Source organism: Anabrus simplex, chromosome 2, assembly GCF_040414725.1.
Source record: "Anabrus simplex isolate iqAnaSimp1 chromosome 2, ASM4041472v1, whole genome shotgun sequence".
Lineage (NCBI taxonomy): Eukaryota > Metazoa > Arthropoda > Insecta > Orthoptera > Tettigoniidae > Anabrus > Anabrus simplex.
The window spans coordinates 74,349,491-74,365,498 of record NC_090266.1 but is presented as its reverse complement, the minus strand read 5'-3'; the positions used below and the strand labels follow the sequence as shown (position 1 = coordinate 74,365,498).

At 37.2% G+C, this 16,008-nt stretch overlaps 1 protein-coding gene across 1 annotated transcript in view; it reads right to left on the bottom strand.

Annotated features, from left to right (window-relative positions):
- trio (trio Rho guanine nucleotide exchange factor) overlaps positions 1-16,008 on the bottom strand; it is a 1,596,874-nt gene that overhangs the window by 751,062 nt on the left and 829,804 nt on the right. The window lies entirely within an intron of this gene.

The window sequence follows — 16,008 nt, the reverse complement described above, 5'->3', positions numbered from 1 at the left end:
AACAAAGTGAAGTATGCAATATCTGAAGTCAGTTTAAAGCTAAAAATTAATGGATTAAGTCTGCAAGATAATGCTATAAAGAAACCAGAGTGGCATGCGACAGGAAACCTAACACAAGTTATGTGAACATCAAGACTAAAAAAAAAACACCCTTCATTTATATTTCTGCATAAATCCTGCAACTTCCTCACAAAGGAAAGGGAATAAAACCCCTGAATATGTATCCAGAAAAAAAAAAGAATCAGGAATAATTAAGTCTCCAGAAGATTATTGCAATAAAATAAAATGGCGTACGGCTTTTAGTGCCACGAGTGTCCGAGAACAAGTTCGGCTCGCCAGATGCAGGTTTTTTGATTTGACTCCCGTAGGTGACCTGCGCATTGTGACGAGGATGAAAGGATGATGGTGACACACACACCCAGTCCCCGTGTCAGCAAAATTAAGCAATTATGGTTAAAATTCCTGACCCCTCCAGGAATAGAACCCAGGACTCCTGTGACCAAAGGCCAGCAAGCTAACAATTTAGCCATGGAGCCAGACATTGTTGCAATGATTAAAAGATACAGCCATCTTTCTAAAGATGAAGCTTCTATGAACTGTATAAATTATATCTCCTCCCTTTCCTGGATTTATCCAACTTTCTAGTTATCTAACCGACTGCATATCAAGACTCAAAGAATGGACACCCTCAACACAGTAATAAATGTGGATATCTGCCCTCTAGATGAAACTTGGAAACCAAAACAAGTTTATCAGAGGTTACAAGAAAATGGATGAAGAAGAACTGGGATTAATGAGGAAAGAGCTCCTCAATGCAAGGAAGTAAAGTGTATGAAGATACAGATTTTATTCTGATCTTTTACACTTTCGTGTTTGTCCTTGTCTCTCCATTCTGTTGTTTTCTCTTCCCTGTCACTGTCAATCAATCAATCAATCAATCAATCAATCAATCAATCAATCAATCAACATTGATCTGTGTTTAGAGCAGTCGCCCAGGTGGCAGATTCCCTATCTGTTCTTTTCCTAGGCATTTCTTAAATGATTGCAAAGGATTTGGAAATTTATTGGACATCTCCCTTGGTAAATTATTCTAATCCCCAACTCCCCTACCTATAAATGAATATTTGCCTCAAACTGTACCTAACAGGCCAGGAAATTGCAACTTGCACAAAACCCTGTACTGTCAAGAGCTTGCCGAGTGTTGCAAAGTAGCTTAAAATAGGATTTTAAACTGCTGTGGTACATGGCTACTATAGGTTGTGAGGTGGAGTCCCCTTAAGATGTTATGGCGTGTGGCTAGTCGAGTAATAAACTCTGACTAAAATTTAGAGATTATTTATTGTTATATAAGGAGGCACCTTAAGTTCAGGTTCCTTCTACAGGAACTTTTTTTTTTTTTTTTTTTTTTTTTTTTTTTTTTTTTTTTTTTTTTTTGCAGGGATCATTATCACTGCTGTTCCTAGCTTTCTACATTTTACTTCTAAGTCATGATTTTGAAGAAATACAGTAGAACCTATGTTAACTGAAACAAAGGGAGAGAGGAAGGGTTTCATATAATCTAAAATTTGGATAATAATTGAATGACATTTTTAGAGGTTAAGAATAGTTTTTTGAAGTTTTAGATTAAAGTAAATGAAGACAATAGGCTACATATATAGTATATTTTCATACCGTATTTACGTGAATAATCCCCGCTGCTGAATAATACTCACACCCTAATTTTAGGTGGGCACATTTTGAAAAAAATTAAATTAACAAACGTGTAAATTTACGGATATAGCTGTTTTCCTTGAACAAATTTGAGATAATAAAAATACATCATCACTGCTATAAAATATATTTGCCATGAAAATTAGCAAGTAGGCTTAGGTATTTCATTAATCTGAACCTGCAATAGGCTCAATTCCCTGTAAATTGGAGGATTCGTTGTCTCTTGCATCACAAGAATCATCTCTTAAATCACTTACAAATTCGTCACACTCTATGTCTAAAACACTTTTCACACGCGGTCTTTTTTTACTTGGATATTAACATGACCGGTGGTGGATAATTCTTTTCGTGCAATGTGAACACTTGAAACAGACACACCGGCAAACTCAGATGTTAGTTTTGCGATACAAAAACCTCATTAATTCAAAGTCGTTGGGATGCAAAAATCGGACTCCAAATTACACGATTTCGAATTAACCGCCAACTCGTACTTCGGAAATGCCAACCCTTGCCGTGTCATAAAATATTCTAGACCTGTTACTGCATGCAAATAACATTGATTCACTGTTTTAAACCTTTCAAATGCCATGGAAAAGAACTACTTCCAAAATGTATCCAACAAGGTGCATTTACATTATTCAAATAATGCACTCAGATAAACCACTGTCAAAAACCTCATGCAATGAAAGAAAAAAAAAAACACGATTGAAAGACGAGGACAAAGTATGCTGGCTCTCTTGTGCAAGTGCTTTATTTTTTGGATTACTGTACCGTTTGCGTTTTTAGATGCTTTGTACTTGCAAGGAAAGTACCCGATGCCCTTAACACTTCGTGGTTTATCGAACTTTCCAATATAATATAATATAATATAATATAATATAATATAAGAAATTTATTTTAACGTCAACCTATTCAATACAGTACAAGATGTTAACGTATTAGTTAAACATCGTTAAAATAGTTGAGACATGTTTCGCCCCTTCCGTGGGGCATCATCAGTCATATCAATACCTCAAAATTCTACCAGACGTCCAGTTGGAAATTATAAAAATATGTTGCATGAGTGAATACATTAAAAAAACATTTACAAGATCTTATCATTAACAAAATATAAAATTGATTAAAAAAAGGTTACACTAGTGAACACGTTGATGAATTTTCACTGTAAAAGATATTGTAATAATATTCGAGACATCGACAATATTATCCGGTGCGTACGAATTGATTATAATGAGCCACGCTTTTTCGCCAACTGCCAGCACTGCCAGTGTTCACAGAATCTGCTTCTCCGCACACTGCCTATTATGTGATATTGTGGCATTCTTTAAAACGCTGAATAAAAAAGAATTACGATTTCACTCGAACTTAGCGACTATGAGACACACTGTCGACACATCGACAGTGCAGTGGCCTCCACGGTATGCACTAGCCTTGCGTCTTGGGTGGTGTGCTAAGTCCCAACTGACGAGCCTAACTTAGCACACGAGGGCGAAACGCAGGCAACCAAGAATGAGTTAGCCGAAAAATTTATAATGTCCAATAACGGACCATTATATTGGTATTATAAATTTACTCATTCAGGACAAATATTTTAGGTTCCCTATGGGAATCAACATCTACAACATCGAAGTTAAAGTGTAGAAAGCTACCCCTGCACGTTCTGGAAGACGCATTCTATCGTGACACGGATAAATTTTTAATTTAAGTTACTCTGTAAAATACTATTCTTTTGATGTAAACAGTTTTAAATTAAAAGTCTGAATTGTTTTCCGTTTAAATATGATAAATGGAGGCAGTTTTTCCCCATCCGCAATTACACAAAGCATATCTGTACATCCAACATTAAAAACTAGGTGAACAGTAGTGTGTTGCCAACCGTGACACAAATAAAATCCGCACCCCACTTTCATGCCTCAAATTTTAAAATATATATATATATATATATTATTTGTGTAAATACGGTATTCTAGTACTGGAAAACTGAACTACTCACTCTGTTTACAAAACAAAACTATGTTCGATAGTGCATGTACTGTAAATATACAGTACACGCTACTCCTTTTTTTCTGAAAAAGTCTATTTTCTTTTCGCATCACTTGCTTGTCGCTATGTCATGCCACCGTTTCATTAGCAGAATGTCAGAATAACATAAAAAATTATGTTTCTTTGTTTCGTTTTTGTAATTTAACCAAAGAAACTTCCGATTGTTTCAGTTAAATGGTATTTCGGTTAAAAGTGTTTTGGATAACGGAGGTTCTAATGTACTACAAAAGATAGGGAAAGGATACATGTATGGTCCAAATACATGTGACAGGTTATGACACCACTTCCCTCCACAGGTCAGGGATGAGTACGGGTTTTATGAAAAACAGTTCAATCTGTCTATCTCTTCAGTGTAAATCTAGAGTATTAGCTACAGATTTGTTATCCTCTATCTAGACAGACTACATGACAGAAACAGGACGAACATGGGTCTGTAGATTAACTTTCCAATGATAATTTGTAAGCTACAAAGAATAACGAGCCTATAAATGTACATCTCCCAGAGACCCTCCAAGCAGACCGTGAGTTATTGGTTGGGGAAATCATTCAACAGTTACACTTAGTAATATCAGAGACAATCTGATTAAACTTTTTCATCATGTAAGAAGAAAATATTCAAAACATCCTCTTATCCATATCTTTTGTAAGGTATGGTGAAGAAAACAGGTGCCAAGCTCACTGAAAATTTTCCTGAACAGGATATGTAACAGTACATCATGGCAAACTTTTCCCGACAATATACTCAATGCTACACAGAGGAATCATAATTTTCATTTTAAAAATTGAAAAATAAACAAACTCCCTCTGTTACTACATGTTCAAGGGTTGATTTCAATCTCTGCATTTGGGTTTCATATGTGTAAACATACATACATTATTAGAGCCCGGATTTCCATGCAAATGCATGTTTTTAAATAAGCTAGCTACACTTCTCAAACTATGCAAATATTCGTTTTACGGCTTAACAATTCCAAATAACCGTTCTTTTTCCATGCATGTTTACACGTTTTGGCATTTTTCGGAGAAACTTCATGCATAATGCATATTTGGAAGATTTTGGATTTAATAGCGCATATTTGGACGTTTAATATTGCACAATATGACTTTTAATCTGACTTTGACGCATATATATTGTTAACTTGCATCATAGTGCATTTTCTGAATGTTAGTTTGCAGAATTTGGGACAATTTTTCACGTTGTAAGCTACAGTATGTCTATTACTGAGAGACGGAGAGAATGTATTCCTGGCATCCTATGTGACAACCATAGTTAGTAGCCTACATACGGTACAGGTCCTACAGTATAATGCAATTAACCAAACTCTTTCTTATCTGTTGCTTGAGTAAACAATGACGTAAGTCGGAAGGCCCCACGTCGAAATCTAATTCTTAGGAATAAGGTGTCCCAGTTTTACAGTTGTACATTGCTATAAATTGAACCGTAAATTGTGCATTAATCATTGACAGCTCATTTTTCGTCTGTTAGACGAACAAAAGAAACCTTGTATCGCACTTCTGTGGCGCCGCGTTACTGGGATAGCAGCTTACAAATTCTGGTTTTTCATTGAACCCTGTACCGTTGTTATCCTGGAATGTCCTACCCGGAACTCTCAATCGTCACACGTCTGTGTTATCGCAGCAAGCAATCGTTACCACTTATTGAGGACATTCAAATGTGTCTGCAATCATCGCATGGAGAAGCAGTTGCCGCAGATAGAGATAAGTTGAACAAACTAATTCGTTCAAATCCTGATTTTGAATTCGTGAAGCTTATAAAAGACGTATTGTGGTGAAAATGCAAAAGACGTACAATTTGACCTCGCTTTGTCCAAATGTCTTCATTGAATTATGCATCTATCACTTCTCGTGACGTAAACAGATAATTTTCTGTGCTTAAGTATGTGCTGAATGATAAACAAATGAGCTTAAATCAAGACAATTTGGAGAAATTAGGGTAGTTTTTGTTCATGTTTCAAAAGGAACTGAGTTTTGATAGTGCATATTTTCCAGTTTATTGTGCATGTTTTGCCATATGATAGTGCATGAATGCATATTTTGAGATTTGATAGTGCATGGAAATCCGGGCTCTATACATTACATACATACATATATACATATACCCATGTTCATTATAGACTGTTATCCTTTAGAGCATTCAGTCAGCAAGCCTCTGTGAATTTACTGAACGCTGGCACAATCCTCTATCTGTAACTAGTTCTGTGGCCTCTGTTAGTTCTATAACTCTTAAATCGTTAGAAACCGAGTCTAACCATCATCGTCTTGGTCTCCCTCTGCTCCTCTTACCCTCCACAAGAGAGTCCATTATTCTCCTGGGTAACCACTGTATTTCACGATTTCAGCTCTAATTTCATCTATTTCTGCTGCTTTATGACATTGGAGTTTGTTCACTCTCCTTTCTACTTCATCAAGCGTAATTTCACCACTGTCATTGTCCTCCTCTCCATGACCTTGGCTGTTCGCGACGTCACCAGGAAGATATCCTCTTATGTTTAGAAGAAACAAATGAAACACAAATGCTGACGTTAAAATCCTGGTGTAGTTAAAGCAGCTCAGAAACAAGCTAGAGATATTCAGACCAATCAACAAAGCACATCAGAACCTCAGGGAATAGCATAAAACTCATGCTCTAAACCAGGGCCTCTCAGAGTGCATGCACCCGTGCCCTGCACGGCGCAAGGCGCAGGAGACTAATTCACTAGGTTCACCAGAGTGCAAACCCCCACTCCTCTTTCCCTACATCTCTCTCACCCATTCGGCCTGTCTCTGCCTTCTTCACATTCCCCACTGATTTTTTCCCTCCTCAATTGTATGGGTCAATGTTACCGGTGTTAAAAACTCATCTTTCAATATGGTTCGAGCAGACAATTTATCTTCTCCAGCTCTTGTTTTCCTTTTTCTTTGCAATTATACTAGTAATGTCTGAAACAAGGGATCGGCTGACAGCAATTCTGACAGCGTTCTTAAAATTACGATCAGAAATACTCGCACGCAATCTAGTTTTCGTACAACTCAAAACAGAAAAAAAAAAAAAACTTTCACATATGCATGTGGAACCAAACATAGAAATAAACTTGGCTGATTCTCGATGCAGCTTAGGAAAATCTTCCTTCGACAAATTTCCGTAGAATTCGAGCAAAGCCTTTGTATTGAAAAAAGATCATTTTGATGATCACGTAATTATTGTCCCACAGATTAAGCATTTGGCTTTAACGTCACGACTGAGAAAAAAATACAAACATTCCCAGTTCGACTGAAATAGACTTTCGGAAGCGTTTGCTTCCTTTGAAACAGGATGCTCCATTATTATGTTGTTGTCTTGCGCTTATCTATTTCACTGATAAACAATCCGTCTACCACCACTTCGTCGCTCTCATCGCACTACACCATTCGAGTCGGACCGATGCACAATGCACGGAGCCCTTGCGCCTCTGTTTGCACGCGTGAGATTTTGGGAGTTTGAGAGGCCCTGTTCTAAGCAGATCAATTCTTTTCTTTTCCATAAGCTCTGTAACATTGTAATTCTCTTTTAGTCTTTAAGAAATGAAAGAAATCAGGACCAGCTTTAGTGTGGTTCCCAAGGTGAACTCTAGTTTAAAAGATGATGATGGCAACACCTGAAAGCAACCTTATAAGGTACATGACTGTTGTTATTGTGAACACAGTCATTGGATTTTAAGTTTTATGTGGAATCTAAACCACAGGAACAAGACTCTCGATCACAAAATTTCCATCAGCAAATTATTATTATTATTATTATTATTATTATTATTATTATTATTATTATTATTATTATTATTATTATTCTTTCCGATGAGGCCTGCTAAGGACCACGTGCCAATTTGAATTCAGTTCTTCATACTGTGTTGTTTTCTCTTCCGCTCCTTCCAATATTCTTTCATCCTTTCACTATGCTGTTTCCTTCTGTCCTCGGACCACTTCGCACCAGGCTTCTTGTTCAACCTTCCTTGGAATCCTCCCATACTTACTCCTCTATTTCTAAAAATTTCTCTGTCCATAGTTTCTTCTTCTCTTATATTATTTCTTTCTAAATTTTTCCTTACTTCTTGAATCGAGCTAGTTGTTGCCTTTTTGTCCCATAGATACTTGAAAATTCTTTTTGTTAATCTGGAATCATCCATTCTGTAAATATGTCTGAAAAACTTCAATCTCCTTTTTCTTATGGTTTCTGTTATGTTTTCTATGTTCCTGTATATTTCATCATTAGATCTTAATTTCCATACTTCTGTTGTTTTCACAGGGCCTAAGATTCTTCTCACGATTCTCCTTTCTAGTACCTCAAGTTTATCTTATCTATGGTTTAGCACCAGGCATTCACTTGCATCATATAAGCATTCCGGTTTCACCACAGTAGTGTAGTGCCTTATTTTAACATTTTCAGATAGACACTTTTCGTTATAAAAATTCTTTGTGATACCATATGCTCTTTCCATCTTGTGCACCCTTTCTTCTACAGCAGATTTGTCTAAACCATTTTCTTGAATTATTTCTCCCAGATATTTGAATTTTGTTACTCTTTCTACTTTAGTATTAATTTCGTGTGGCTATTTCTAGCCAGGTGCAGCCCTTGTAAGGCAGACCCTCCGATGAGGGTGGGCGGCATCTGCCATGTGTAGGTAACTACGTGTTATTGTGGTGGAGGATAGTGTTGTGTGTGGTGTGCGAGTTGCAGGAATGTTGGGGACAGCACAAACACCCAGCCCCCGAACCACTGGAATTAACCAATGAAGGTTAAAATCCCCGACCCGGCCGGGAATCGAACCCGGGACCCTCTCAACCGAAGGCCAGTACGCTGACCGTTCAGCCAACGAGTCGGACATAAAGTAAACTCGTGTCCTCATCCCGAGGTGGTGCAGCTCTTTTCAGGCACACCCCCATTGGAGGTGAGCTGCATGTACCATTTCAACCATATACCAGCCCTCCTGCCATTCTTAAATTTCTGGCAGTACCGGGAATCGAACCCCGGCCCCCGAGGATGGCAGCTAGAAACACTAACCGTTACACTACGGAGGCGGACATACTCTTTCTACTGGAACAATATTTGTTGCCAAAAATTTTGGAGCATTCTTGATGTTTGTAATAAATGTTGTTTTTTCTATGGAGATTCTTCTTCTTCTTCTTATTCTTCTTATAATAATAATAATAATAATAATAATAATAATAATAATAATAATAAAAAAGAATTATTATTATTATTATTATTATTATTATTATTATTTTGTTGTTTTAAAGGGCCTAACATTGAGATTGCTGGTCATTATGTCAAAAGAGGAAGATAGTGCAACACACCACTGGAGTATGGGATAGGGGAGGAATTTAGAAGGACTAGTATGAGAAATACTTGTCTACAAGCGCTTGGGTCCATCACTACTTCTGTTCCATCTTATCTACGTTACCTGATAACCTGGCTTTATCTCTACACTGAAATCATTCCAGTGAAGCAAAACTTGTTTGATTCCAGTGAGATATAGCAGATTTCTTAGATTCAGGAGGTCAAATGGACTGTAAAAAGAATGACCTATCTAAGGCATTTGATAAGGTAGATCTGGGAGACTACTGGGAAAAATGAGTGCAACTGGACTAGACAAGTGTGACTGAATGGGTGGTTATATTTCTAGAAAATAGAACTCAGGTGAAGCATTATATGATCCTGTAATCATTGAGAGGGGAATTCCTCAAGGTAGTATTAGTGGACCTTTATGTTTTCTGATATACTGTATATATAAATGACACGAGTAAAGATGATGATGATGATGACGATGATGATGACGATGTTGATGATGATGATGCTTGTTGTTTAAAGGGGCCTAGCATCTAGGTTATCAGCCCCTAATGGTACAAAATGAGACGAAATGTTAAGACAATTTAAAAAATCCATAATCCTCCACTGACCAGAACTAAAAAACGTGAGGACAAAGAATGAATTGATGGATATGAAGTTAAAACAATCAGTGGATACGACTTGCAATGCCTCACATTCCCAGAAACTAGTGTTAAACAATAGTATTACTGACAAAGGGACTGCTTCTAAAGCATAATACTGAATCGATGATGCTTATAGTTGAAACGGGTCAAAAATCCAGGTCATTGGCCCCTCATAACGGTATTTATTGCTAGGAAAATAGAACCATGCTATTTGTCACGTTGCGGTACTAATGAAAAGTAGCGTAGACTCGCGGTATTCCACACATTATGGTACTACTCGCAGGTAAGGAAATTTGCACATATAACACAGACCAATGGTGTTTCGCACACTGCGGCGCTATTTACAGGCAACACAAACCTATGGCGTTCCTCACATAAGTGGACTAACCACAGGGACCCGCACTATCCCGTGGTGTTCCTCACATCGTGGGCACTAATCATAGGCAAGGCAGAACCATGGTGTTGCTCGTACAGGGGTACAAATCACAGGTATTCTAAAATGCATCCTGAGCCACACACTGTTGCTACTAATCACAAACCTATTTTGTACCTAACATACTGTAGTGGTACTACGCGCAAGTAAAAGCTACCCATGGAGTTCCCCGCGTGGTGGTACTAATCACAAGTAGTTTCATGGTTCTAATACTTTCATCCCTTGGATCCCCTCTTTAGTCGCCACTTACGACAGGCAGGGGATACCGTGGGTGTATTCTTCGTCTGCATCCCCCACCCACAGGGGATTGTGTGTTTGGTCCACGAGAGGTATTTTATTTCCCTCAAGTCCGCCGGCAAGCCAATTAGGACCCCCTAATTTTGTTTTACTTCCTGTGATTTTCCATTAGATAGCAGCACAATGCAGAGAGCTATCTTCTTTCCCGAAAGTATTTCATAATTTTTTTTTAGGTAGAATCATAACAAGCCACATACCAAGATGGTGGACAGTAGTAACAATTCTTTGCAAGCCAAGAGAAAATTACTTGATTTTAGTGAGACAGATGAAGAATCTGATGACAGTGTGAGTGATTTTCAAGATGACACAGACCAGGATGCGGATTACCACACAAATGGGAGTGGAGCATCCTCTTCAGATCCGGTAAGTTAACAACAAACTAATTTGTGGCTTGCCAGGGTCTTGGGTATTCAGTTTATAAAAAAATTCAACATGCAAGAAAATTTCTGGAAAATTGTTATTAATCTGAAAATTTTCCTAAATCAATACAAAATACTATAAATTTGGATTAAGATATACTAATTATTCTGGAGCTCAATACTATTTTAAATACTGCAGGTCTACTGAAATGTAGTCTGTTTTTTGATACTGAATGTGGCTTGTTATTGTCTTGCCATTAACCTGTTCAAGCACAGAATGTTGCAACCGAATTATTAAATATTAGTATGTTAATTAGAAGCTGTTAGTAATATGACTAATTTTTTTTTCCTATTAATAGGGATCAAGTGTAATATTGACAGTTAAAATCATTTTTATTTGCTCTATTTCAGGAAGACAACCACGATCAAGTCACGAACTCCAGAGAAATAACCTCAAAAGATGCCCCAGCAACGATGGAGGAAAAGAAGTCCTAAATCTCATATAAAATTTAAGAGAAAAAGGTGAAGGAATGAAGGCAGAAAGTATTATATTGAGCATTCCAAGAAAAAGGTAGGTGGTCCGATTTTAGGCCCTCCTTGCACCTGCCGTGAAAAATGCCGATCTATGCTTGTGGGTACAGAAACAGAAATTTTTGAGAGCTTTGGGAACCTCTGTTCTTTTGATATTCAAAAGAGCTACTTATATGCTTGCATTAAAACCCAGTCAAAAAAGAAAAGAAGGGTCTTATCCAAAAAAAGAAAGAAAGAAAAAAAAGCAAGAATCCTGCAAAAATTTTACTGCAGAATATAAAGTAAAAGTTAATGGTGAATACGTGAAAGTTTCTAAAACAGAATTTACCAATGTGTATGGCCTTCAGAACTCAAAAGGCAGACGGAATAATATAATTTCCCACATTGAAAGTGGAGCACTAACCCCTAAAACCGACAAAAGAGGCAAGCATCACAATAGACCCAATAGGATACCCGAAGATTGCCTGGAGTCAGTAAACATACCAAAATACCCAAGTCACTATAGTAGATCAGTCAAAGATGGAAAACAGTTCTTTGACTGCAATCTTTCTATATTCCGACTGTACGAAGATTATTATCTGTCATGGTGTGCTGAAAAAAAACATTGAAAACCTGGCGACTCTTGCAATGTATAGAAGAGTATTTTGTACCAATTTCAACACTGGATTTAAGTTGCCAAGATCAGATACATGCTAAACCTGTGATGGAAAAAGAAATTAATATACAAACTTCACAGTACAGTGCAGAGCTAAGGAAGCCAAAGTTGTGGAAACTGAGTTACAACTTCATCAAACAAGAGCAAAGGCTATGCAGGACCTCCTGAAAACTGAATCCAAGATATTTGATCCTGAAACACTGGTAATAACGTTTGATTTTCAACAAAACCTACTGGAACCAAAACTGACAACTGAACCAGCATTTTACAGTACTGCAGAAAATTACGGTTGTCCAACTTTGGAGTGCATGACTGTGTACATGGAAAAGGCTATATGTTTGTATGGGGTGAGGAGACAGGACATAGAGACAGTGACAAAATTTTCAGTGCTGTCAACAAGTATCTGAATACTTAAAAGCAAATATAAAACCTAGTTATTTTCACAGACAACTGCCCAGGGCAGAATAAAAACCGGGCTATGATGGCCCTTTGGTTGTAGTATGTGAGAAAGAAATGTTCTGAGGCCATCACTCACTATTTCCTCTTATCTAGGCACACACATTTATCCTTGGACAGAGATTTTGCACTGATTGAGAAGGCTCAGAAGAAACATCAACAAATTTATGATCATCATGAGTGGGTGAACATCATTTCAAAAGCCTAAAAGAAAAGTCCTTTTCTTGCAACACAAATCTCTTTTTGTGAAGAAAGAGATTTTGAGTGTTAGTACCCTACTGCAAAATGTAACAAAACCCAAAAAAACAAAATGTGGAGAACAAGTTGATTTCTTCTCACTAACTTTCAAGTTCACAACGGAAACCGCCACAAGCGCACGATGGACATTTTAAAGAGGTGCAGTTCTTTAGGGTACCGTAAAGTGGGGTAACTTTGGCCATTCAGGGTAACTTCAGCCACTGATGAATAGCAACACTTATTTTCTCTTGCCTCCTATACTGGAAAAGATGAACTACTTGCAACAACTAAAATGCACATACAATAGAATGCTCCATCAACACTCGGTAGTCCAAATAACATTGGTGGGCTCGTTGAGTCAATCGATTTTTTTCGCAGCCCCAACTATTGTCTTGTCTGGTAATAGCAGAAAACAAACTGTTCTCTAGCCCCAGCATTCAATTCTCCATTCCAGTGGTTTGTGGGGTCAAAATGTAAGTTCATCTGGTAACTGATCAACACAACTTGAAGCATTTTATTCAAATAGGTTTCTCAGGGAATAGTTTTGTGATAAAAGTTGTCCTCTTCTGGGGTAACTTCGGCCATGCCAAAAATGTACAGGAAAACACTACGCGGCTGTTGATATTGTAATTACAATCCTGTTTACTTCAAGAACGCTTTAGAAGAGATTAATAAAGCCACAATAACAATAAAAGGGGACGTTTATCCCGACAGGGAGGGGAAAGACAGTTTCCATTTTCAATGATAAATAGACGGATATCAGTTGACATGGACGATACACATTTAAGAACTTGATGACGGTCCAGATATTTTCTAATTTAGAAGACAGTGTATTATGAGGACAGTCTACAAGATTGCTTCTTTTCTGACTGCCTTTTCTCTTCATACAATTGGGCTTTATGATTTCTGTACCTTTTATTTATTATCTTTTGTACCATTACAAATATTTATGCAATGCAACAAGTAATTTGTAATAACATACAATGCTTGTACGTCTAGGCTAAACAAAATAGTTTCTTCTTTGCGGAAAAAGTGAATTTGATCACTATACATCTGTTTCACCATAAATAGTTTTAATTTGTTTGTGATTGTTGATACTGGGCGTTTTGCAGGTTTAAAAAAAAAATTTACGGTGGCCAAAGTAACACTACATCGAAGAAAACTTTGTTTCTTGAGTTGTTTTTACGGCGGCCGAAGTTACCCCAAAACACGGGTAACTCCGGCCACTCTTTCAATAATCATTATTCATTACTGAATAACAATGAGAATTACGTTCATATTTTAAAATGAAGAACAAACATGGCAGAATTTATATTATATTTTTCAGAAAATTGCCAACGGCTGTAGCCGTGTTGAAACACCGGATCCCGTGAGATCTCCGAAGTTAAGCAACATTGGGCGTGGTCAAGATGTGAATGGGTTGCCACGCGCTGTTGGTGGGGGGATTAGGGAATGGAGGAGCAGAAAGGAACTCGCCACCCTACTGTACGTAAACTCCAGCTCAGGCACACCTCTACGGAGGTTAGGACCTGTCTTCGGGCAGAATACACCCATATCTTACCTTTCAGAAAATTAGAGGGAATATTTCACATTTTATTTTTAAAAATATATGGAAAAAGGCCCGAAGTTACCCCGTTTTATGGTAGGTCAACCAGCTGACATCACACTTAGGAGCCACAAGCCGAAGTATGGAGGACCCATTAGGATCAACAAGAAGAAACTTTTGGATGTGAAAAGTCTTGCCACTTGTGCCTCCAGTGTATCATGACTTTTACAATAGGCTGATCCCAAACGATGAATTTGATCCTGCCGATGATGATGTGGAATTAGTGTAAAAGAAAATATAAGTTTCTTTGCTCCCATTGAAAGAAAAAAATCAGTAGTGCATAGTTATAATATGTAAATATTTTTTATTTATTTCAATAAACATTTTTGATAAGAGGGAAAGATGGAATCATTGATCTCTGTCCGAGGATAAATGCGTGTGCCCAGATATGAGGAAATAGTGAGTGATGGCCTCAGAACTTTTCTTTCTCACATACTACAACCAAAGGGCCATCATAGCCCAGTTTCTAAAAGATGGAAGATTTGTTAAAAATATTCAGGCAACATAAGCCACAAAAAAGTATGTTCCTCACTGAAAAAATTAAACAGTAAAATATTTACGTTGACTGAAGTGACTTCCAACTGATGGAAACTATGTATAACACACACAAGTTTATGATAGTATGACTTCTTGGACTTTGTAAAGTCTATTACTAATTATGGAATTATTCAAAACCTAAAAATGACTCTCCTGTAAAATCCGATGAGTGTGGCTTGTCACTATGTTGCTCCAAGCCCTTTATGTATATATCTAACTCTTTATTTTAGGTTACAATAAATAGTACTGATTGACTGACTGACTGAATCAATCACTACTGATCCGCATTTAGGGCAGTCGCCCAGGTGGCAGATTCCCTATCTGTTATTTTCCTAGACTTTTCTTAAATGATTGCAAAGAAATTGGAAATTTACTGAACATCTCCCTTGGTAAGTTATTCCAATCCCTAACTCCCCTTCCTATAAACAAATATTTGCCCCAATTTGTCCTCTTGAATTCCAACTTTATCTTCATATTGTGATCTTTCCTACTTTTAAAGACACCGCTCAAACTTCTTCGTCTACTGATGTCGTTCCACGCCATCTCTCCACTCACAGCTCGGAACATACCACTTATATAAGAAATAACAAAGGTATTTTACTGTTCCACCTATTCACTACAACCCACTGTTCTGTGGTTACATTTATGAACGGCTGTATAAATTAATGATACATGTTTCGCCCTTTCTAGAGGGCATCTTCAGCCTTTCGTCAAACCTAAAATGCTAAACTTAAATATTAAATAAAAATGTGAAACAAGAAATTAGACAATTGATATTGTAAAGCTAAAATTGTACTACAAAGTCATTTGAAATATGGACAACACTGTGATTATAAAATAGATTAAAAATCAACGTCAGTCTAAAACTATGCTTCTGAAATTAAAACTCGATCTTCATCTTTCTATGACGTGTGGTACTTCTATATTTTCAAGCATGCAATTCCAATATAGTCACCAAAGATCTTGCCCATAGTTAAAATTTGTGTCCAAACTGAATAAAAATGAACATTTGTACAAAATATAATTTTGTGCGAGTCGTGAAATCCATATATGGTGTGTCGTAAATAATAATGGGTGAGAATGCAGAGTTTGTCATTAGAGGCATAAAATAAGACATTAGCTGGAATTGCTACTAAATACATCTAAAGGGTGAAATGTAGATGACGACATAGTTACACTG